The 26,849-nt window shown below is 41.6% G+C and overlaps 1 protein-coding gene across 1 annotated transcript in view; it reads left to right on the plus strand.

The window, feature by feature from the left end:
* Positions 1–295: 295 nt before the first annotated feature.
* Positions 296–26,849, plus strand: part of LOC126481701 (epithelial discoidin domain-containing receptor 1-like) — a 66,823-nt gene continuing 40,269 nt past the window's right edge. Inside the window, exon 1 of the mRNA XM_050105649.1 lies at positions 296–443. The gene's annotated coding sequence lies outside the window, so the exon portion shown is untranslated. The remainder of the gene's footprint in view (positions 444–26,849) is intronic.

Consider the following 26,849-nt stretch of genomic DNA (forward strand, 5'->3'; position numbering starts at 1 on the left):
TGCGTCTGCGACCTTCGCTACACCGTTCATCTCCACTTCGCTGCCCCAGCGGCACAGACGCGCGGGTCTTCGGGCATAGCGCCGGCCACCACTGTGCCCGGGGCTTCCCCTAAGTCAGCGGACGGTGAGTACGCAGGGAGCCGCCAGACAGCGCCAGGCGCCGGCATCGTTGTGGTTATGGTGGCGTGGGGGGGGGGGGGGGGGGGGGGAGGGGAGGCGAGGTAGCGCAGGGAGCGAGGGAGGCTGCGCCGCGGGAGGCTGCGCCGCGCGCTCCCGCCGGCCAGTACTCGCCGGGCGTCCACGCGGTGAGCACGTGTGCGCGCGCGTGTCCCCTGCCCGGGTGTCGCGCTGTTGTCGAGTGGCTCCCGCGCGTCGCTACATGTGTGCTGCCCACGTGCCCGCGCCTCTGCTGCAGCACCTCCGACAGTGTGACCCTGTGAGCGGTACGTGGTCTCCACCAGCCTTGGCCTTCTCCGCAGCCGATGTGTCTGGTTGAGAATTAAAAGTTGACTCACTTGTTCAGTGCCGCGCAGTCCAACAATTTAATAACTAACCTTCGAACGGTTGGTACCTGTACACTACGGTTTAATCTACCGTGACAACTAAAAACCTCCGGAACGTTGTCCGTAACATCATTCACCGAAATCAGAAACGAATGTATCAGAAGTTTTCAAACTTTAACCCCCTCAGAAATGTGTCGTTCGTAGCTTAACTAAGACCGACTTTCAAATCCAATAACTGTGTGACCTGCGAAGTACTTTGCCTAATTTTTATTAATTCGAGTTTGATATCTCGACGACACAGTGAACGAGCTCCTGTTAAATTAATCTTTGTTTACTATGGGAATCTATCCTCGGATTATCTGCAGGTATCAAAAAATTATTTAGGAGAAGCTAGATGGAAACATCTTTACTGTGACGTCATACAAAGTAAAAGCCACACTGCGTCACGACTTGTATTTTGTTTGATTCCACAGTAAAACCGTTGCCTTGTTCGCTGTTGAAACTAATATCATGATTCGTGGGGTGATAAGAAGATGTAAACCAACAGGAAATAAAGAGTTAGCTTGACAGGAGCTCGTGGCTGTTTTGAAATATGGTTTCATTTCAAATATTTACGAGATGTTGGACAGGAAATGCCCAAAATGTGTGAGCATGGCGAGCCAAGCGGCATTTTATGAAGTAATACCATTTAATACCACTGTAAGACTTAGAGTAGAACAAACTCTACAATTTACTGAAGCTTTAAATGAATGGTTTACTTATGTGGTCAAGAACTTGATGTGAAACGCTGGTAGAGTTACGTAACTTAGCAAAATGAAACTCCGTGAGGAAAGTTAGGCAGCCCCTGACATCGAGGAGAATGGAGCCTGAACGGTTGCGTTCCTGTAAACGCAGTGATGCTCGAGCTAGTACGTCCGTGAAGCTGAAAACTTTTAGGTTGTTAGGCCGCGACAAGTGTCTCTCCATATTCCTCCACACGATCGACGTATCGACCCTTGTATTGGAATCTTCTTCACCACCTACTGTGGTCACGGATAGCTCATATACCGTCGCCTGTGAGTTATTCTATTCAGAAACTTGTTGTGGGAACTCACTCCAGCGTGATATCCTAGTAATTTATCCAAACGACGTATCACTACTTCACATTTGATTACTGTACGCGTTGCACTGAAATCCATGTGGACGCCCTCTTACTGGAGTACTATACGACCACTGCTGAATTACTATCTTCTTGTCTGCTGTTAACGGGTTCATGCAATACGTGTGAATAGATAATGCATTTCAGGATATGCAATCGCAGTAAATATGTTCCAGTTTGATTCGGGGATACAAATACGATTCCATCAACAGGAATATCAGAGTAAAGCAAGCAATTTAATTTTTTATGCTCCACATCTTCTGTTAGAAGGTGATCTGAATACGTGGAGCTCTAACTCTTATGTATCATCAGAAATCTTTTGGAAAATTTATGTTGTGCAAAAATGGTGCGATCTTAAAAGTGATTGCTGCTATTAACTAAGAAAAGAATTCCTACACTCTTCAAATGAAATGACTGCAGATCAACAAGTACGCCTAAAACAGGCAAGAATGGCTATTTTGTCAGCAGTCGAGGTAATTGAAGCTAGGGTAAAATACCTTGTACGTCACAGCACCCACTTAACCAGTTACCTTCGCTGCTGTCCACTGACTGCTTACCGTTTCTTACGTCGTCGGGAACTAGATCAACAGACAGTAACTCCTCTGCTCTGTAGAGGTGATTTCAAAACTATTGAAAGAACTACAATTTCACTTGCAACAGTGTAGAGTTACTTAAGCACGCTGTTAACGACGAAACAGGTACGGAAAATAAGAAGGGAGTGATGATTCTTACGTAACCACCTTAGGCGAGGAACAACATGCCAGATGATTCATATCGTATCAGTATCATGTTAATTCTTTGTAAAAGCCGTAAATTCAATATTCGTCGTTTTTCATTTGATATAGCAACGTCGTCATCGTTGGAGAGCTTATTTGCAACCCCCAGGAGCTGTGCAGCGACTGCATTAGCGTATTGAGTGTTCAGTTCTGCGATCTAGGTACTCGCTCTGGGCTACAAACCTCTACGGAACTTGCGAGTGTGGACGTGCGAGTTTGCTTGCGCGGGCCACGCAACAAGTGCGCGACAACGCCAACGCTTCGCGCGACCCCGACAGCCACAAGTCCGCCTCCTGGCAGAGTTCGTCCCGCCAGACGCCGCCGCGCGCGGACCTGTTGAGATCCGGAAAATTCAGCCGCAGGAATGATATCCGGTATGAACGATGCGACCCCTGCGGTGAACCGCTCAACTTGGCTTAATACGACTAATCGTTGTTTTTTTGCTTAGCGTAAACGGTTGCCAATGTTGCGGACACTCCAGTTCCTAGGAATTTGTTATTTAGTCTACCTGAAACACAGCTTTTTGCCTCCTACACGTAAAATCTCCACGTGCATCTTATCGCTACCTGTTCTAACATATTCAGTCAATGGTTCGCATCTAGAAATATTGTCTGAGAACTACCAGAATACAAATGAAGGTGAAAAGTATTGTTGGTATCTGTTTATTCGTTTGCAGATCTCGTGTCACTGCTGAATATCAATGTTAATACAAATTTCTGATTAGAATCAAATTTTGACACAGAGGACGTTGTTTTATATACTCTCAAAAATTTAATTTTTATTGATGTTCCTTCCTCTGATCCCTGTTAATTGAACTAAGTGCACGTTTACTTATTTCCGTAAGAAACCGGAAAAACAATGAAAACTAATACGTGCGGAAAGACCAACTTCAAATTTTGTTTCAAGTATTCTGCGTCAAGCTCTTTATCTAGAGAGTAAGAGGTGACTGGAAAAGAATTTAAAAAACGTTATAAACTGAATAATGTACTCTGTGAATTGTACACCTACATCTACATCTACATAGATACTCCGCAAGTCTCAGTACGGCGCTTGGCGGAGGGTACCTTGTAACACTTTTTGTCATTTGCTTTGCCGGCCGCTGTAGCCGAACGGTTCCAGGCGCTTCAGTCTGGAACCGCGCGATCGCTACGGTCGCAGGTTCGAATCCTGCCTCGGGCATAGATGTGTGTGATGTTCTTAGGTTAGTTACGTGTAAGTAGTTCTAAGTTCTAGGGGACTGATGACCTCAGATGTTAAGTCCCATAGTGCTCAGAGCCATCTGAACCATCATTTCCTTTCCTGTTCCACTCGCCAATAGAGGGAGGGAAACACGCCTCCGTATGAGCCCTAATTTCTGCGCTCTCATCTCCATAGAGCTTACTCGCAGTGTATGTTGGCAGCGGTAGAATCGATCACCAGTCAGCTTCAAATGCCGGTTCTCTAAATCTTCTCAATATTGTTTCTCGTAAACTACTACATTTCTTAAAATAGTGTATGAAATCAATTATGGATTATATCACTGGGACACTGCCCATTGAAATTCGTCCGATGTCTTCACATTCCCGTTAAAGGCAGAAGGATTCCGTAGTAATTGATTCCAGCTTTCAGAAAGTCCCCGACGGCGATAAGTCAACATCGATTTCGAACGTTTGTCGATATGCCAAAAACATTAGCGACGTAAACCTTCAAGACCATTGACCTGTATCCAAATTTTTTTTTGTCATTAAAGTAATGTAAAGATATAGTAGTTTCTTCAAAATATCGGATCTATGTGGGTTTCGTTACAATAACATGTCTGAATCAGTAAGGGAAATGTTAGCCCTTTCCTAAACGTCTGATAAATACAAGTATCAGCTCTTCACTGAATCTGACCACGTGTTAATACCCGACAACAGCTTTACTCTCGACAGTGAACATGCCACTACAACAGCAAAAGTGAAATTAAGGAAACTAGCCCAGTGATCGGTTCTTAGACCACAATTTCCTTGTTAGCTATTTAGCTCTTTCCTGTCAGTTACATAAATCTTAAAATTTTTTGTACCTGATGCACTTAGGCTGATGATCCCCAACGAAAAGTGCGTAGCTTTCTAACAGCACCAATTTCATCGTACTTTTCTTTGATTAAATTGTAAAAGCGCTTGGACTTTATAACGTATACTCGGCCAAACACACCGCGCACGTGCCTGTGACCTTCCTACTGGAGGATCTTGCGTGGGGTCAGGATGCCGCCAGGTATCGCAGACGGGGACAAAAAGCCGGCCGGACAAGTTGTCCTGCGCAGGTCCACAGCCTGACGCACGTGGACGACGAGCGAAAAACCAGCGCTAGCCGGCGGTCCGGAATGTTTCCGCATGGACTGAATACTTAAAAGATTACTGCCTGTCGCCGCCGCCGTATGCTGAATGAGTTATTTGTAGATGACTGTCGTAACATTAGCCCTATCGATGTACACCTAGAATGTTTTGAACAAGAAAAGTTACCTATGTTACTTGAAACACACAGCGAGAAGGAATCTTTTTTCATTTTCTTCTCGTTGCAAGAATTCCGAATATATCAGTATTTTGGGCTAATTTTAAATGGCACTACGGCTTTCGTTGCCTGTAGCCGCATCATCAGATGCATACAAACATTAAAACGTGGTAAACATCATGCCGAAGAATATCTAATTTCAAACCTCCTCAGTTAAAACTTTTGTGTTAGCAGAAGAGCCAAAACCGTGTTACGAGTGGAGGCCGAAATGCACGCGTTTTAGCTCACGCAGGCTGGCGTGAGGAGGGAAGAACTATACTGACGTGAGGTCTGGAACATGACAAGGAATGAGAATTCGGAAAGCGGACATAATTAGTTTGATACTTAGCTTTAATACATTAATGATGAACGTCGCTCTTGACAGTACATGAGTCGCAATATTATCTGTTCAGAATACATTCTTGAAGATAGTCATTATAGTAACTGAATATGGCGCTTTGCTAGGTCGTAGCAAATGACGTAACTGAAGGCTATGGTAAACTGTCGTCTCTGCAAATGAGAGCGTATGTAGACAGTGAACCATCGCTAGCAAAGTCGGCTGTACATCTGGGGCGAGTGCTAGGGAGTCTCTCTAGACTAGGCCTGCCGTGTGGCGGCGCTCGGTCTGTAATCACTGATAGTGGCGACACGCGGGTCCAACGTATACTGACGGACCGTGGCCGATTTAAAGGCTACCACCTAGCAAGTGTGGTGTCTGGCGGTGACACCACAAAAACCATAATGTGCCCAGGGCGAATAGTCAATGAATAAAAAGTTATTCTGTGACACTTCACGAAGAAAGATTCCAGATACATATGCTCAGATCATAACTCTGCTCCACCACTATAGACGTACGTCACATAATACGGAACATGGACTAGCGCAATAATATCTGAGCAAAGCTCTTAAAGCTTTTTCTTCGTAGGAACAGTCCGCAGCTCTAGGTCTAGAGGCTAGCGTTGCTGCCTCTTGGTCACGGGGTCCCAGGTTCGATTCCCGAATATATTGGGGATTTTCTCTGCCCGGGGACTGGGTGTTTCTGTTGTCCTCATCACTTCGTCACCATCATCATCATTCGTGGCAGTGGCTAGATTGGATTGTGTAAAAAATGGGACTTTGTACAGGCGCTGATGACCCCGCAACTGAGCGCCCCGAAAAACCAAACATCATCATCTTCCTAGAAACATTTGCATTTCATGACACCTGCTCCCAGAATGAGACTTTCACTCTGCAGCGGAGTGTGCGCTGATATGAAACTGGCAGATTAAAACTGTGTGCCGGACCGAGACTCGAACTCGGGACGTTTGACTTTCGCGGGCAAGTGCTCTACCACTGAGCTACCCAAGCACGACTAACGCCCCGTCTTCACAGCAAAGGTCCCGAGTTCGAGTCTCGGTCCGGCACACAGTTTTAATCTGCCAGGAAGTTTCATGACATCTGCTGGTAATTTCCTCGACGAGCTTCCTCCATCCTTAGAGCTAAATGCATACCGTAAGGTAAATAAGATTTCCTGAAAATACACAATAAATCAGTCACACAGATAGTGTTGTGGGGAAAGCAAACCAAATACTGCAATTTATCGACAGAACACGTAGGAAATGCAACAGGTCTACTAAAGAGACAGCTTACACTGCGCTTGTCTGACCTCTTCTGGAGTATTGTTACGTGGTGTGGGATCGGCATCAGATAGGATTGACGGCGGACATCGAAAAAGTGCAAGGAAGGCAGCTCGATTTTTAAAATCGTGAAATTGAGGAGAGGGCGGTACGGATGTGACACCCGAATTGGGGTGTCAGCCGTTAAAACAAATGCGTTTGGCGTCTCTTACTGCGGAAGGACCTCCTCATGAAGTTTCAGTCACGAGCTTCCTTCTCAGAGTGCGAAAATATTTTGTTGGCACCCACCTACACAGGGAGAAATGATCATCGTAAGAAAATAAGACAAACTAGAGCTCACACGGAAAGATTGAAGGGTTCGTTTTTCCCGCGCACTGTTCGAGAGTGGAATGGTAGACAAGCAGTTTCAAATTGGTTCAATGAACAATCTGCCAGTCACTTATTTGTGAATTGCAAAGTAACTATGTAGATGTAGATGTTGAAGTCATGAACTGTTATGAATGCTGTTAAGGGCGACTTGATTACTTATGCACAAGCTATGGTTGCTTGTTTCACTTTATCATTTTTGTCACATTAAAACTTTTTTATGCTATATATATATATATATATATATATATATATATATATATATATATATATATATATATATAACCGTTTCAAGTCATGAAATGATGTGTAAAAGGTCGATACGATACAGTTGCTCCTAATATTCAGTGACACATTAAAATATTAAGTACTATAACGTTGGAAATGAAGATTAACTCAAGACAGGAACGGAACGTGTAGGCTGTGGGACTACAAAAGTATTTCTTTAACGGTTCTTTAAGTAAAATATTGTAGGGTGCACAAATATATAAAGGATACTAGGAGATGTGTCATATTGTCGCAAAGTCAGTGTTTCCTACGTTTTTTTTATGTTATCATGCACGTCCGAGTTAAGCGATTCAGCAAGACGCAGTCCGTAAATGTGGTTCTCAACACTCGCACTTTGCATCTATTTATTTAATTAAGCTGATCTGATTAGTGCCCAGAGGCAAGGCCTGTCTTTCGTCGGACCAGGGTTTCAGAGATATACCTTTTTTCCATCAGTGTTTTCTAATAATTAGCAATTTTAATATGACTAACAGCATTCAAATAATTTGAGTGTGTGAAGTGGTAATATGAGTCAATAATACTGACTGTGAACTAATAAGGTTAAAACTGGAAGCACTTGTTCTACTCCACCTGTTGCCACTAATTGTGATAACAGGAATAGTAATAACAATAATAATAATAAGTATAATAATAATAGTATTAGAAATAGTAATAATAATGGCAAAAATAAAAACAAAAATAGTGGCAGATATTAAAAGAACTTGTAGGACTACAACATAGTCGTTTTCTGATGTAGTGAGTTCCGGGGGAAATGAAATTTAAGGAGACTGCCCTAGCTAAGAATACTGGGAGAAGAGGAAGATATGGTCGAAAAGAAAAATGTGCAGGGTAGCGAATGAGTTCGTGGACAGTGGTAATTTTCATTGTTGCTTTAGCAGATATGACATTTACTGTCTTCCGCGGAAGGTTATTCGAGAGTCAGGTTCCTGCTACAGAGAGAGAGAGAGAGAGAGAGACAGAGAAAGTGACTGAACGATGAATGCGACAGAAAGGATTTTTTTCTGCTTTCTGGATTTACATAAACCAGAAGTACCGCACTTTTGACGACGTATTCTGACGTTTCAGATCTTATCTCCATTTGTGCTTCATTTGCAGTGGAGAACAACAGAATACGGTTTGCATCTGAAGCAACGTTTTGAAACACACTCTGCTGTAGTATACGATACAACAAGCCACATGTTAAAGCATAATAATCATCATCTGTTGTTGTTGGAGCTACAGCCCGTTTTTCGTGAAAGCTATGTGGAGACACATTCATGATGCCATTCTCTTAACGCTTTTGTGTGTCACCGAAGGCAATGTTTTTGTAGGTATTCTTCTTCTCCTTTACCCTTGCCTTCCTCTTAATTTCCCTTAACTTAATCTTCCACTCTTTTCTCTGTTTTACACGTTATTTGTGCGTGATATTGTTTTGGAGAACAAAGGTTATTTTCGTACTTATTTTCCACTCACCTGTGTTCCTTGTTCATTTGCATATAAGTTTGAAGCCTTTAAAGTCATGTTTACCACACTACACGTTGCTTTTGAACAGCAACAGATTATACTTCCGGGTGTACACCATTTCAATAACTGTGCCCCGTTACCTGACGATGAAGCCATAAATGGCTTCTAAATCGATTGAAAGTAGGCAACAGACACAGTTGAGACAAAAATTTGCACGAAAGAAGCCTTCGTGCTTTACAACAAAAATTAATTCACAGCTCAGTCTCCAGTATGCAGCATTATGGAAGCAACAAGATATTATACACCAGGACGAGGCCCATATATTTACTTCTGCTTTCCTTCGAACCCCGAGTGATACCTCTGGACACCGTTCTGTGACTCCTCCAGCCCACTTATTAAGTTTTTTTCCCTTTTTCTTCGCTATCAGAAGTTGACAATCTGTGATACATTTTGGTTCTCTAGGTTTTGACTGCCATACAGTAAAATTCTCCATGACTATTTCTAAAAAATTCGTTTCTTTTGGAGATCAATCGTGATTTAATTACTCGTGCTCTACAATCTAAGATAACACCGAAACGTTTCTTGAAATACTGTGTCTTAAAGTAGGACTGTCTTGGACCATTCTTATTTTCACTCGCTGGCAACATCAGTATTCTGTTTCTGATACCAGTTTCAATGAAGGGCGCTTCGAATGCGTTCACCCATCACACTATCTTTATGACACATTTATGTGCTAACTACATTTTTCTTCGTGAAACATTCAAGTACCTCTTTAGAAACAAATATATGGCTCATTCCAAAGGCCAGTGTTATTTTGCCGTGATTCCTAGAACATTCGTTTAAAAGATCGTCTTGCTGCTTATTAAAATCGAATTCTTCTGTTGGTTTCTAATTACATAGAACATCGTTAGGTACAGTACCAGGAACGGTAACAGTTTCTATATATCCAATTTTTTATTAGAGTCATGAAAAAATTACTATTTTATTCCATACAATTTTTCCTGTGATTGAGATCAGTTTTTGAATGGTTTTTCTCTTTATATTTTTCTCTCTGTCTAGAAAAGAAACCTACAACGAAGTCCATTGTATGGCTAGAGGCAATGATTTAGACAAGAGATCTAACTGCGGTACTGGAGCCAACAGTAGATCTAGAATGAAATCATGATACCAGTGCCAAACAATCTTACATTTGTTTTTCGTTTGTACCCATCACACACGAAATGTTTTCAGTTTATCACACTTCATACCACAAATAAGACTGGAAGGATGTGAAAAAATGCTTTTAATCATCTACATCACATTATATCACAATCAGGAGACCTACTTTCCAGACAATGAAGGTGTATTACTCTATACTTCTCAATCACAGTACTGAATAAGAAAACATTACTATGAAGCAAAACTTAAAATGTGACGTCTATTGTGAGAAGAGAACGATTGTTTGGCACTAGCTATACCATTAAATCAGTTTGAACAAAGCATATTATATGCGTTATATAAAATTAGTGATTTCTTCAGCCGGCCGGAGTGGCCGAGCGGTTCTAGGTGCTACAGTCTCGGTCGCAGGTTCGAATCCTGCCTCGGGCATGGATGTGTGTGTTGTCCTTAGGTTAGTTATGTTTAAGTAGTTCTAAGTTATAGGGGACTGATGACCTCAGAAGTTAAGTCACATAGTGCTCAGAGCCATTTGAACCTTTTTTTTTCCATGTTGTGGTCTTCAATCCCAAGATTAGTTAGAGGCAACTTGCCACTATAGTCTACTCTGTACAGGAGTCTTCTTCTCTGCAGAACTACTGCAGCGTACATCCATATGAAACCGCTATCGGGAGCATAAGCCTCTTTCCTTCCTAAAGCACTAATGAGCCATTGCTAGAAATGGTAAAGAAAATTAAGAAAGTTATGCCTCATTACAGTGACAATTTATTAAGACAACATAGGTGAATGCCACGCTGTTCTTGCCAATGCAAACTGCAAGCTGTTATTAATTATTTACTGTATTATTTTTATCATCAATCTTCCGGTTGATTTTATGTGGTATAACTTATTGATGCAACATAATCTAATATGTGTCTTCCCCTACACATATTGCCATGCCTCATCTTACTTGAATTAAAGTTATTCCCTCTCGTCTCAATTGGTGGTCTACGATCGTATTTCTCCTTCTAGTTAGCGTTTCCATATATTTCTTCTCCCTCTGATTCTGCGGAGAATCAGATTTTTTTATATTATTAGCTAACTAAACTTTTAGCATTCTTCTGCAGCACCAACACCTAAATGCTTCGAGTCTCTAACTCTCCTATTTTCTCCCAGTCGATGACTCTTTCCCATAGAATGTTGTGCGCCTTAATTTTTTCTCAGTCTTTAGTTAAGTTTGTTTCTTATTTCATTTCTGATGGGCCTTAATCCTTAACATTCTTTTATTTCCTCCAACTCCGTATATTGTGCTTAATTTTTCGTTCTATTCAACAGGTCTTCTAAATTTTTGTCACTTTAATTGAGGACAACAATGTCATCAGTGAATCTGATGAATTATATGAATTCACTGGGAATTTTAAACACGCTGTTGTTCCTTCCCTTTTTTTTCATGATTCACTGGAGAGTAGGACTGCCCTTACAGACCGCTTTAATTCGAGCAGAACTTCCTTCGTCTTCCATTTTTCTTGTTCCCTCTTGATTCCAGTACGCACAGAACAGTACTCGTCTTTTACTGCAATGTGTTCTGAGGGCTTCAAATAACTTTCATCTCTTTTCACTCTCGAATGCTTTTCCTATGTAGAAATTTCCTAAGCAAATGTCGAATTTTCTTAAATCTTTATACTTCTTGGCCGATCGAAGCTGTGTATTGGACGGACACTCGAACTCGGGACCTTTCCCTTTCGCTGGCAAGTGCTCCACCAACTGAGCTACCCAAGCACGACTCACTACCCGTCCTCACAGCTTTAATTCCGCGGTACCTAGTTCCTTAAGTCTTGTTTTCTTAACCTAACGTATTGTGCCTTTACATTTCATTTCTATTTAATTTTCCCTTTTTCTCTGTATACTGCTCTTTGGCATTGTTTAAAGTGGACGTGTGCTACCGATACAGCTCAAGAATGATACGCAGCTTGTGCAGAACAAAGACCATCTTCCCGACAAAGATCGGATTATTGACTCCAGATAAATGCTAGACTCTAACTGGTTTCCTGGAACAGGGAATGATTTCGGAGCACAGTCCACATAGCGATAGCAACATTAGCAAATAATATTTCCTCTTTCATAAAATGATTTACGCTAATGAACTGTATAATTGATAGTAAAGACCTATAGATTTGCTAAAACTAAAAATAATATTTTGATATTTGTTGACTTATTTTAACTTTCGCTTGAAATCCCAATCCCTTTTCGAAGCTACTAAGTTAAATCGTAGCTTTCGGAAAGCTTTATTTATATTGTTTCTCTTTCATTGTCCAGTTCTTTCCGTACTTTAACAATCTTGTTCACCAATCTCCTGCACATAAATTGCTCCACAATATGAGCTAAATGTTATGTTTCTTCTTTCCAAAAGCAAAATATTCTTTCTCACAGGTCCTTCCGTCGACCTGTTATTGGACTGTGGTTGTTGTGAGCGGACGCAAGGAGAATTGGCCACTCTTCGGGGGCAGGTGGAGGCTTTGTCTGTTAGGCTCATCGAGCTCGAGGCGCAGGCGTCGGCTCGTAGTGGTAGTGGCGTTGGGGCAACTGTGGTGAGACCTATGCCTACTTCGGTGGCCTTGGAATCACATGGAACCCCTGATGTCGCTGCGTCTTCCGGCAGTGAGCATCTTACCGGTCAGCCATCACTCCAGGGTGAATGGCGGACAGTGGTGGGCTCGCGCGTGCCTGGCCGAAAGGCGAAGGTGGGATCTGGCCGCGTGGCAGCTGCCTTACCCCTTTCCAACAGGTACGGGGTGCTTCCTAGTGGTGATGACATCGTTTCCGAGCCACCACAGGATGCCTCGCCTGTTGGGCCAGTGGCCGATTCTCCGGCAAGGTCCCGACAGTCACAGAGGGCGGGCCTATTAGTTATAGGGAGCTCCAACGTTAGGCGGGTTATGGAGCCCCTCAGGAAAATAGCGGGTAGGTCGGGGAAGAATGCCAGTGTGCACTCGGTGTGCTTGCCGGGGGTTCTCGTCCGTAATGTGGAGGAGGCCCTTCCGGCAGCTATTGAACGCACTGGGTGTGACCGGCTGCAGATAGTAGCACATGTCGGAACGAATGACGCCTGCCGCTTGGGTTCTGAGGCCATCCTTGGTTCCTTCCGGCGGCTGGCTGATTTGGTGAAGACAACCAGCATCGCACGCGGAGTGCAAGCTGAGCTTAATATCTGCAGCATAGTGCCCAGAGTCGATCGCGGTCCTCTGGTTTGGAGCCGTGTGGAGGGTCTAAACCAGAGGCTCAGACGACTCTGCGACTATAATGGTTGCAAATTCATCGACCTCCGTTATTGGGTGGAGAACTGTAGGGCCCCCCTAGACAGGTCAGGCGTGCACTACACACCGGAAGCAGCTACTAGGGTAGCAGAGTACGTGTGGCGTGCACACGGGGGTTTTTTAGGTTAGAGGGACCCCCCCTTGGGCGAAACGATAAAATACCTGACGGCTTACCAGAGAGGACATTATCATCGTTGATAAAGAACGTCCGTCCTCAGAGACCAAAAACAGGAAAAGTTAACGTAATATTGGTAAACTGCAGGAGTATCCAGGGCAAGGTTCCTGAATTAGTATCTCTTATTGAAGGAAATAGTGCGCATATAGTATTACGAACGGAAAGTTGGTTAAAACCGGAAGTGAACAGTAACGAAATCCTAGACACAGAATGGAATATATACCGCAAGGATAGGATAAACGCCAATGGTGGAGGAGTATTTATAGCAGTAAAGAATTCAATAATATCCAGTGAAGTTATTAGCGAATGCGAATGTGAAATAATCTGGGTTAAGTTAAGTATCAAAGGTGGGTCAGATATGATAGTCGGATGCTTCTATAGACCACCTGCATCAGCAACCGTAGTAGTTGAGCGCCTCAGAGAGAACCTGCAGAACGTCGTGAAGAAGTTTCGTGATCATACTATTGTAATAGGGGGAGACTTCAATCTACCAGGTATAGAATGGGATAGTCACACAATCAGAACTGGAGCCAGGGACAGAGACTCTTGTGACATTATCCTGACTGCCTTGTCCGAGAATTACTTCGAGCAGATAGTTAGAGAACCAACTCGTGAAGCTAACGTTTTAGACCTCATAGCAACAAATAGACCGGAACTTTTCGACTCCGTGAATGTAGAAGAGGGTATCAGTGATCATAAGTCAGTGGTTGCATCAATGACTACAAGTGTAATAAGAAATGCCAAGAAAGGAAGGAAAATATATTTGCTTAACAAGAGTGATAGGGCACAAATCGCAGAATATTTGAGTGACCACCATCAAACGTTCATTTCTGAGGAAGAGGATGTGGAACAAAAATGGAAAAAATTCAGAAACATCGTCCAGTACGCCTTAGATAAGTTCGTACCGACTAAGGTCCAAAGCGAGGGGAAAGATCCACCGTGGTATAACAATCATGTACGAAAGGTACTACGGAAACAAAGAAAGCTTCATCATAGGTTTAAGAGTAGTCGAATCATAGCTGATAAGGAAAAGCTGAACGAAGCGAAAAAGAGCGTAAAGAGAGCAATGAGAGAAGCATTCAACGAATTCGAACATAAAACATTGGCAAACAATCTAAACAAGAACCCTAAAACGTTTTGGTCATATGTAAAATCGGTAAGCGGATCTAAATCCCCTATTCAGTCACTCGTTGACCACGATGGCACCGAAACAGAGGACGACCGAAGAAAGGCAGAAATACTGAATTCAGTGTTCCGAAACTGTTTCACTGCGGAAAATCGTAACACGGTCCCTGACTTCAGCCGTCGCACGGACGCCAAAATGGAAAATATTGAAATAAACGATATCGGAATTGAAAAACAACTGCTATCACTTAGTAGCGGAAAAGCATCCGGACCAGACGAGATACCCTTAAGATTCTACAGTGATTATGCTAAAGAACTTGCCCCCTTTCTATCAGCAATTTATCGTAGATCGCTGGAAGAACGTAAAGTACCTAGCGACTGGAAGAAAGCGCAGGTCGTTCCCATTTTCAAGAAGGGTCATAAATCAGATGCGAATAATTATAGGCCTATTTCGCTTACGTCAATCTGTTGTAGAATAATGGAACATGTTTTGTGTTCTCGTATTATGACGTTCTTAGATAATACAAATCTCCTTCATCATAACCAACATGGATTCCGCAAACAGAGATCATGTGAAACTCAGCTCGCCCTATTTGCCCAAGAAATTCACAGTGCCGTAGACACTGGCGAGCAGATTGATGCCGTATTCCTGGACTTCAGGAAGGCATTTGATACGGTTCCGCACTTACGTTTAGTGAAAAAAATACGAGCTTACGGAATATCGGACCAGGTTTGTGATTGGATTCAGGATTTCCTAGAAGAAAGAACACAACATGTCATTCTTAACGGTTCAAAATCTGCAGATGTAGAGGTAATTTCGGGAGTACCGCAGGGAAGCGTGATAGGACCTTTATTGTTTACAATATACATAAATGACTTAGTTGACAACATCGGTAGCTCCGTGAGGCTATTTGCAGATGACACGGTTGTCTACAAGAAAGTAGCAACATCAGAAGACTCGTACGTACTCCAGGAGGACCTGCAGAGGATTAATGCATGGTGCGACAGCTGGCAGCTTTCCCTAAACGTAGATAAATGTAATATAATGCGCATACATAGGGGCAGAAATCCATTCCAGTACGATTATGCCATAGGTGGTAAATCATTGGAAGCGGTAACGACCGTAAAATACTTAGGAGTTACTATCCGGAGCGATCTGAAGTGGAATGATCACATAAAACAAATAGTGGGAAAAGCAGGCGCCAGGTTGAGATTCATAGGAAGAATTATAAGAAAATGTGACTCATCGACGAAAGAAGTAGCTTACAAAACGATTGTTCGTCCGATTCTTGAGTATTGCTCATCAGTATGGGACCCTTACCAGGTTGGATTAATAGAAGAGATAGACATGATCCAGCGAAAAGCAGCGCGATTCGTCATGGGGACATTTAGTCAGCGCGAGAGCGTTACGGAGATGCTGAACAAGCTCCAGTGGCGGACACTTCAAGAAAGGCGTTACGCAATACGGAGAGGTTTATTATCGAAATTACGAGAGAGCACATTCCGGGAAGAGATGGGCAACATATTACTACCGCCCACATATATCTCGCGTAATGATCACAACGAAAAGATCCGAGAAATTAGAGCAAACACGGAGACTTACAAGCAGTCGTTCTTCCCACGCACAATTCGTGAATGGAACAGGGAAGGGGGGATCAGATAGTGGTACAATAAGTACCCTCCGCCACACACCGTAAGGTGGCTCGCGGAGTATAGATGTAGATGATGTAGATGTATTGTTTCTCGACTGACAGCACACCTACCAACGACTTCCTTCTTGAAGTAATGAATAAACTACTGATTCGTCACCAGATGTTTGGTTGCAGTGGTTGCGTGACTGGAATTCTCTTCGGGAGACGCGAGTCTTGTAAACTTTCTGTGATTTCAGTAAACAGATTAAGGCAAATGCATGCAGCATATTGAAATAGATTCGCCTTGTTTTCGTTCCGCTTCCTTATACTTGGTCGTTTTGTGCTTCTATCTCATTGTGGAACCCTTATCCTTCTCACATTTTACCCACTCTTCCTTTATTGTACCTTGCAGGCTTCATTTGGAGCTTTATCTATGTACTGATTGCACACGCAGGCCCACATTTACCATTTTAGGAACATCTACCAAAGCAGTTCCGTTTTCTTGTTCTCTTCTGACGATTCGACATCCTGTAGGGGGCCAGTGTGTAACGTGAGTTGATTTATTGTCGATGAAGTTCGCCTCTAGCGGTAAGGGTCGCAGATGATTCAACATCTACATATGTATATATACATCTGTACTCCGAAAGCCACCTTACGATTTGAGTTAAGAGTGGCCGGCAGGACGTCAACAATCATATCACAACTTTCTTGTCCCATTAGTGAAGAACGATTGCCGTAAACCCACGTATGAACTCAGATTTTTCTGTTTATCCCGTCATCTCATTTCGCGAGATGATTGTGGTATAATGTAGTATGTTGGCTGACTTCTCTTGGGAGTACTCTCTCGGAATTTTTATAGTCAATCTGTGGGTGATGGGAAACGTTTCCCTCGTAATTTCTGCCAGTAGAGTTTCACGACCAGTTGAGCGCCCCCACAATGCTGTAGCCTTTACTAATTGAACCAGTAATTAAAGACGTCGCTCTTCCTTAGGTCTCCTGTATTTCTATTAATTTCACCTCTTAAGGGTCTCGTACCACGACCAGTACTCAAATATCGGTCCAAAGAGTGTCACGTAAACTATCTCTTTCATGGATGAATTCTCCAATGAATGTCGACACCCTTCAAGTGGGCTTCCTATTTCATTTATTTGTACAGGGTGACACAGAATAAGGGGACTGTTTGAAATGATTAGTGACAGCCGTGGGCAGATGGCATCACTGCAGGTTTGTGACAGTCGGTGAGTAAACAGTCCGCCATTACAGTAATCATGGATCAGTGAAACGGGCAGCAGCGTGCGTTAGCCATAAAAATGTCTTATTGGTGGCGGCACAGAGGGAGTTTCGACGTTTTTATAATTTACGATATCATGATGCCATTCCGTCGAAACACGCGTTAAAATGTTGTATTAATAACTTTGAAGAAACTGGATCAGACCACAAGAAGGAACCAACAGGACGGCCAAGCAGTGTGCTTACTCCAGCGAACATTGATGTTATGTGCGCGTCTGTCTTACGGATCCAACGGCGTTCAGTTCGTAAGCAAGCAGCAGTGGTTGGAATGTCCCGGAAGAGTGTTCACAGAATTCTTCATCTTGATTTAAAATTTCATCCGTACAAACTACAGAAGGTGGAACAATTGAGGGACAACGATTACCGGCTACGATTGGGATTCCGTCAACAAATGAAAACGAAAATAAACAATGACCATGAATTTCTAAACAAGATGTGGATGTCAGATGAGGTACATTTTCATCTCACAGATGTGAATAAACAGGACTACCGTTACTGGGCAAACACTGATACTCATGACGTTCGTAAGCGGTCTTTACACACTAGTAAAATGACAGTATGGTGTGGTGTTACATCACATGGGATTATCGGACCGCATTTTTTCGCAAATGAACAGGGAAACACAATACCTGTCAATGCCGGTCGTCACGTGGAGATGTTACAAACTTCCGTCACTCCTGCACTGAACAACTTTCCAAACGTTCAAGAAACCTGGTTTCAACAGAATGGAGCGATATCACACATTGCACGGCAGCACAATTAGGCTACTTCACTTTGAAATACAGGCAGAAATGATTATAAATGAACAGTAGTTGGTACATAATGGAAAGCAATGTTCGTTTGATATTAGCATACAACATAACTTTTTGTCTATATCAAACCTTATAACAGTGAGATCAAATATGAAAACATCATTATGATAATGTAGATAGGACTGAATGACAACTTGTAGAAAGCAATATTGACGTGAAATACAGCCCAGAAACATTTGATAATTAAAAAAACATAGGACTACCTTAGAAGTAAAAAAAAAAAAAAACACATCGGCAACTTGACAAGGAGACTTGAAGTCACATATCGAGTAACGGCTTTATACCGTTGAAAAAATTTTTGTTCCGTAGCTGTAGCTGTTCGTTAAGGATGAGGCTACCCTTTCGAGCAAAATGCTTGAAAATCTCTAATTCTACAAGAATATCTAGTCTACGCCCTTTCTTTTCGGTGTGCAAAATGTTGCTATAACAGATGGCTTTAGGTGAATGACCTGTAATTAGAAGATGGTCGGCAAAAGACGAATTTTGAGGGCTAGTGCCATTTTTTCTTAGCAAGTGTTCTTTATATCTGGTAGTGAAGGCACGTCCAGTTTGTCCTATATAGTAAGAGGAGCAAGTATCGCAGACCATTTTCTAAACACCAGAATTTTCTAAAGGGGAACGAATAGAATGTAAATTATGAATGATTTTTTTTTCCAAACTGTTATTAGTAGAAAAAGCAACGTTGCAATCGTATTTCTTTCGAAGAATGCGTTGGATCTGATAAGAGATAGGCCCCACGAAAGGAATAGGGAAATATTTTTTTGAGTGAGACTCAATGACAGAAGGGCCTAGCTTAGTAATTCTTTTAGCAGTTTTCTTTCTAAGGACGTCGTCTACTATGTTAGGTTTATACTCGTTGTTAAGTGCTTTTGTTTTAAGTAAATTGATTTCGTCGTTGATCTTTTCTTTAGAAAGTGGGATGGAAATGGCTCGGTGAATAGCAGAATGAAAGAAGGCTTTTTTATACGATTGTGGATGAGTAGAAGATGCAGGAACGATCTGGTCGGTATATGTTACTTTATGTTTCGTAAAGTAAAAAGGAACGAGAGAAGTAAAAATATATGAGCAACTCAATCAGAGATTGACCTAAGTTCTCATTTTAAGTGTCTCTCCATTAGTGTACGTTTGGTGAATGGTGATATGAAACCTTACAGCTAACTTTTCGTAACTTTTCTTATGTCTTATATTAATCTTATATTAATCCTAAACGGCACAGAAATAACCTTTCTTCTTCTGCAAAGAGCTTGTGATTAATTCTGGACCATCATACAGACTAGTCTGAACACAAAGTTGCAGTTTGTAAGAAGGTGTCAAAGTTGCTTCACTCACTACAGAAATATAAAAAATTGTTGCGTTTAGAGCTTAAAAAGAAGAATTTAGAACCACATATCCTGCCTCTAGTCGACTATGGTGAAAATATTTTCCAAGGGCTTTCATGGGAAAGCTCATGCAGATTGGAACTGACGATGAATGCTTGTGCACAATACATTTATAGCATTCGCTATTCCTACCATATCACTCATGCATACGTGTCAATAAGTCTAGAGAGTATCATACCCTATGTCTGCTCTGTCGCCTTCCTAACCAATGAACTCCCTCTTATTTATTGTCAACTTTTACACTAATACCTGAACAGCACAGCAGAAACACCCGCCCTCAACAGAGTAAAATCCTCTGTGTACCAGTACATAACACTGCCATATTCTCTGAATCATTCTCCGAATCAGGAACCAGACGCTAGAACAATCTTCTACAAAATACCAGAGAAACCAAATCCTTTCCAAGCTTCAAAAGACAGCTGATGGCCCATCTGCTATGACAATAGCCATCTATGCCATACTCAGATCCGCAGCTTTGTCTCCAAATACCCTCTAAGCCACAGCTTCCTCTACCCCCTCGCCCCCTTTTGTCAGCAGAGTTCTCTCTTTGTATTTTATTAGTTCCTATCTTCTACTGTAATTATCATTTAAGTCTTTTCGTTCATCTATATTCTTTTCACTCCTGATAACTCTAATCATAGATTCAAATGTATTACAATAATTTAAGTATTATGCCATTCATTATTATTATTATTATTATTGTCATTACTATTGTTATAATTATTATTAGTATCATCTGTTACTATTATTATTAGTAGCATTATTCCTCTTTCCTGTCTCAGAGGTTATGTCTGGTTAAAAATGGAAAGTGACGCGGACCTTTATCAAGCGTGACTTCCTTTTAACTGTACGGTATATGTTGCATTGCATTTAGGAACTTTCGGGTAATAGAACATGTATCAATAATTACAGATTTCTGTAGTTGTATATATACGTTGGATGTAGCTGTATTGCGTAGATGTACTGGTGGATATTGTGTGGTGTGACTCCTGTAGTTGATAGTATAGCTGGTATGATGTCAACTTTATCCTGATGCCACACGTCTTTGACTTCCTCAGCCAGTTGGATGTATTTTTCAATTTTTTCTCCTGTTTTCTTCTGTATATTTGTTGTCTTGGGTATGGATATTTCGATTAGTTGTGTTAATTTCTTCTTTTTATTGGTGAGTATGATGTCAGGTTTATTATGTGGTGTTGTTTTATCTGTTATAATGGTTCTGTTGCAGTATAATTTCTATTCATCATTCTCCAGTACATTTTGTGCTGCATACTTGTATGTGGGAACGTTTTTTTTATTAGTTTATGTTGTATGGCAAGTTGTTGGTGTATTAATTTTGCTACATTGTCGTGTCTTCTGGGGTATTCTGTATTTGTTAGTATTTTACATCCGCTTGTGATGTGATCTACTGTTTCTATTTGTTGTTTGCAAAGACTGCATTTATCTGTTGTGGTACTGGGATCTTTAATAACATGCTTGCTGTAATATCTGGTGTTTATTGTTTGATCCTGTATTGCAATCATGAATCCTTCCGTCTCACTGTATATATTGCCTTTTGTTCGCCATGTGTTGGATGCGTCTTGATCGATGTGTGGCTTTGTTAGATGATACAGGTGTTTGCCATGTAGTGTTTTCTTTTTCCAATTTACTTTCTTCGTATCTGTTGATGTTATGTGATCTAAACGGTTGTAGAAGTGGTTATAAAATTGCGATGGTGTGGCCGATGTATTTATATGAGTGATTGCTTTGTGTATTTTGCTAATTTCTGCTCGTTCCACAAGGTATTATTATTATTACTATTATTATTATTACTTTCATCCATTACTATTATCATTGTTAATATTATTATGACATTTAATACTGTGAACTTTTTTGTGAAATGTTAGGTATGTGTTGTTCCTCGTCAGCTGTAAAAGAGGGCCTTTAGGCCCTTATCTGATCAGGCTAAATAAATATATTTTCCCACTTTACCTGTTACACTGTCAGTCGGTAAACATTATTGACGGATTTCTCTGATTTTCTCGCTGCACTCATTTTGCGAGATATATGTGGGAGGAACTATTATGTCATCGACTCCTTCTAGAACGTACGCCATAAGAATTTCAATAGCAAACCTGTCTGTGGCGTCCAGTGGCCTTCCTGTATTGTCTACCGTTTGTTGAGTACAACCATAATGATCTTACGTCGACTAAACGATGACGTGACTAAACGCACCGCTCTTCGTTTGATCTTCTCTATCTTATCTATTAATCGAATATGGTAAGAACCCCATACTAATGAGCAGTACTTACGAAACAATCCCACAAGAGCATAGAAAGTAGCATTAAGTGGTATTTAAAATATGACAGCGTCAATTGGATAGTGTACCTTCGAAACAGCGGGCGGTTTGCCTGCTAAAACATCAGCTGTCTTCGACGATCACTTTTGGGCGCAATTCCGCATAAATTTTACAGACGAAATATCATTTTCAAAGTAACCAGTAACTGTGGGAGTGTTCTAGGTATGACGACAGCAACGAGGGCGAAAATGAGCCTCAGACCTGAGAACTGCCGGCAAAGCGGCGTTATTGAAATTACGACAGTCCCAGTATTACCCCAAAACGAGACTGTAAATCAATATCATACGTGTAAAGTCATACAGGTACAGAGCATATGTCCACGGCAACTGGTGTTCGAATGAGATTTTCGATCTCTATGCCGTGTTACTTGAGAACTATAATGACGCATATATGTTCCTGATGGAAATGAATATCATGTACCATTTCACCAGGATGAAAATAACAGTTTCATTTTCCGAAAAAGACGTATTGGCTGGAGAGAGATAATAACTTACGCTTTACCTATTAGGATAAACGTTACATTAAATTGATAATACTCGAACAGCCGATAACTTACGCTTTACCTATTAGGATAAACGTTACATTAAATTGATAATACTCGAACAGCCGTTTGCGCTGGAGAAGTAAAAATTACCATTTTCTCCCTTCGTTTCTCGTTGTATTCCAGTAAGCGTCTAAGGGGCTGTGCTTTCTTCGCATAGGACTGAATAAAAGAATTTTTGTTGTTTCACGAAGTGTACTGTATTTTGTTTCAGTACAGTAGTTCTTAGCCTTCGGTAATAGCACATTCAGCGCTAAAAGGAATTTTCCTGCAGGATGAAAGAAATGCACTTCGATTAAAATTCAGTAACATGAACAAATAATTTTTTTAAAGGAACTCTGCCATCACTATTACTTTGAGATCTATTAAATCATCAGAATCAGCCTGTTGACACCTGCTGCTGAATAATGGAATGCTCAAAAGTCACAAACGCACTACCATGTTTTCCCGTGCGCACATCTACCTCGGTCCCGACTGTCATCCTCTGTCATCATCTGTCTTTCATTAGGTCATCGTCTCAGTCTTTCCCCATGTGTTGTAATCCGTCAAAGACCTTCGTTTGCCCACCTACCACCCATTTGGTAGGGCATTTGCCTCTGAGACATCCCTTTCATTTCCGTAGCAGGTCTAATTACGTCTTCCACTCCATTATGTAACCTGCTCCACCGGTTTGTCTTCCGTCTCCCTCCTCTCAATTTCTCGCCTGGTGACCCTCAGTTTTACAGTGGTTTCCGTATAAAAAATCATGTTTCTCTGACATGTCAAGGTTGGTTCAAATGGCTCTGAGCACTGTGGGGCTTAGCATCTGAGGTCATCAGTCCCCTAGAACTTAGAACTACTTAAACCTAACTAACCTAAGGACATCACACACATCCATGCCCGAGGCATGATTCGAACCTGCGACCGTAGCAGTCGCGCGGTTCCGGAATGAAGTGCCTGGAACTGCTCGGACACCGCGGCCGGCCTCAAGGTTGGTAGCACGCACATCTTTCAAAGTATTCAGCTTCACAAAAATTCATAGCTCCGTTTGGAAACCTTGTTTACTTTATCGAAAGCGCTCCAGGCGATTTTTAGTGTTCTCTTTACTTCTTTTGCTGCCCATTCAGTCGTACCAGAATATACTGATTTGGAAATTCGAAAATTGCACTGCTAGCCGTGAAAACTGCAACATGGGAAGTATAGAAAACAACCAAATTTTACTCGTCGTCCGTCTATATTAGTGTGGGGCTCGTCCTGTCTTTGCGATGCTCTTTCCTTCCCGAAAGTATTCGGCAATGTGTGGCTTTTCATTTAGTATTCCAGTGTGGAAGTTTTCGGCCGCCACAAGTATTCTGCGCTCGGCAGAATCGTCGTGTCATCGCTGTTTACACTTCACTATTGGTCCGAGGTGTGAAGGGTGCTAACAGGTCTATCCACTGTTGGCACAAAAACAGGCAGTCTAACCGTCTCTCGTCACGAGCCTTTGAAAATGAATGGGAATGACAGAATAGATGGATGAGAATTCTCAATCGATATTATACTGCCGCATAATCGATGGGAACTGCAAATTGTCTGTGAAACAATATTACAGTACTGTGCAGAAACAATTTAAAGATTTAGTTGACAATGAAAGAGCAAAAAATTACGATCGACAGACGGCATTCATTGTTCTCTACATCAAGAAATTTGCAAGCATGCAGCACGTGAAGAAATTGGTGGTGTAAGTAGTGGAGTTCCTGATGTAACTCGCGTTATCCCACAGTCAGCTGGAACAGTATTCGGTGGAACTGAACGAAGCGTATGAATATTTCACATACGTATTACTGGAAAGTACGTATGCTAAGTCAGGGGCCATGCTTGGAACGATTTTTCCAATTAAAATTCGCTATTGTGGATTTTATGGAGGAAAAAGGAGCGCCGGAACGAAAATTTAAACACCCGGAACGAATTGTAGATGTAGCACTTTATATGGACTAGACTGTACACTGCCCACAGAAAGACACTGCAAGGTGAGAAACAACTTCATTCTGATTTGATAGTGATGCATTTAAAAAGAAAAGCACTTCAGGGAAATGACACATTTTGACATTCACAGTCTAGTTCCCTTAGCTCATTGCCATTAACGAAACGCGAGGCTTGACGAAGACACTGTGGCCTTGAAAGAATTACAAGGATAGATTTGTGAACGTTCTGAGGACACTGTTCAACGTACATTTGCTTTCGAGACCGTTTGCCGTTTCAGCTGACAGCGTAACTGTCCTTATGCAGATGTAACCGACTGACCTGAAAGGTACTTTCGTTTTAACCACAAATCCTTTGCGTTAAAAGTGTCCAGAATGTCTACATTGTCCTCCTCGGGTAGAGTTTCCACGTCTCCATAACAAAATTATAAAAGTGCTATAATATTTCAATCGACATATTTGTGTCAAAGACATTCCTTTTTAGGATTGTGAAACAAAATAAATCACGATTATGTGGCAACTTGAGTGGCGAGATCGGTAAAATTGTCTGCATCTGTCCGTATGGCGACAGTTTGTATCAGTCAAAAAGTATGTCTTCTGTGTGGCAAAAAAATTAAATAATTCCTAAAATTTGTTTCGTTTATGATCTATGTTGGTTGAGAAATGTGAAGTATAAAACCAAGTCGCATGCAGAGCGACTGCCCTGCTACTTAAATTCTGCACGTTTCACCCTCTTCCGCTCCTCGTTCTCAGACAGCGTGGCGTGGTGGTGGAGGAAGTGTGCAGCGTCTACGAGCGCTATGGTTATTGAGCCAAATTCGTTAGCTGCCAAATGAGGAGGGATAATACCTGATTATATTTCTACATGATTTGGGGACATAAATGGTGTGCGATTTTGTACACAGTCCTGCCACATCTGGCAGCAGTACACCCTCTAATCTGGCAGCCCCTCGATTCTAACAGCGTGGATGATAGAAACAGGTATATTCCATATTGCTTCAACTCTTTACCAGAGTTAGTTAGTAATAGTCGGTCGCGAAGGTAGTTGTGCTATTATCTCAAAAACTGATGACAGGTTCCTCCAGAGGGTGAAACATCTGGAGAACAGCCGAACACCGTCCGATCGATGTAAGTCACAACATCGCGGCGAAAATACTGTCTTGCGCTACCTTGTCGAAAGATAACGTTACTGAGATTTCGAAGACAGAGCAAATTCACCGGTAATAACGTGTCACCAATGTTGTCTGAACTAAGCAACAATGTGCAACTGAAGTTATCTTATTGTGTAACCAATAGCAATAGCATGGTCCTGAAGATTTCATCACAGTATCCGAAGGGCAGTTGTTTCGCTGCAAACAAGACCGCTTTACCACGTTTTTCTTTGGTCGCTTTCCTGTGTGGAGAGTGGCAGAGATATGGAATTATGTTTCCCAATATCGTTTCCTGATGAGCTAGAGACTTGAAAGTTTCCACATAGCTCGGAACCAGATGACAAAGTGTTATTAATTCGGTTTGTTGTCTGGTTCGTCATGAAGGGTACTTTGTGTAGCAGTGATATTTCCACAAATTCGTTTTCCGGTTACGAATAGTTTGTGCGAAGAATGATTCGTGATAAGCCTCCACGCCAGCTCGAATCTCTCTAATTTTTACCTTCACTGTCTTTTCACGAGATATATGTCAATAGGAAGTAATATATCGGTTATGTCATATATCGCGAAACTGAAATAAACCTGAAATTGACCGCATGTATCTGTTTGACATCGACTGAAAACTTTTACGCTCACTAGTGTAAAAGCATTTAATAATCACTTAAATAAAATAGAATTTTTAATATTTCTCATTTTTGAATCTGACTGAAAAGCGTAAAAGATTTTCTCCTAGACGCATATAGATTCAAAACACCTAGAGTTTTGAAAATTTCTGTTTGAGAATTTTCAACAGTTATGGAAATGTATGTGGGATTTAAAACGAAACACTGGCAATAGATAGTAGTAACGAGGTGTACCATTGTTGCAACAATAAACAAGTAGTAGAACGGTGAGGAGATGAACAATTCATGCATCATTTATGTACTGGATGCATCTGAGTTTTTATTTTCAAATCATTCCACTATTTTCATAGTCATTGAAATACACAGTTACTAATTTTCAGCATGATATGTATGGATTTAGTAATCTCGTAGGGGCTAAGAGGTAATATTTAATACTTTTTAGTCCAATTAAAAAAAAAAGGTACATCAAGAACTCGTTTTCAGTTAAATGACTAGCTGTTCCCCAGAGGCTGTGCCCATGTATGCATTTGATACATATATTGCACACACATTCTCCTCCCCCTTCTCCGTGTACACTTCACCATCTCTTCATCTCTCTGTCCACATCATGCTGCCACCTCTATCCATCTATCTCCTCCTCCCCATCTCTCTCTTCCTGATCTCCTCCTCTCCTGCGTCTTTGTCAATTTTATCCACATCACCCTCAGACCACATCTTCCTCTCCTCTCCCTGTGTTCATGTCATCCTGTCCCTCCCTTCGTCTA

The sequence above is a fragment of the Schistocerca serialis genome, chromosome 5 (assembly GCF_023864345.2).
Source record: "Schistocerca serialis cubense isolate TAMUIC-IGC-003099 chromosome 5, iqSchSeri2.2, whole genome shotgun sequence".
Taxonomy (NCBI): Eukaryota; Metazoa; Arthropoda; class Insecta; order Orthoptera; family Acrididae; genus Schistocerca; species Schistocerca serialis.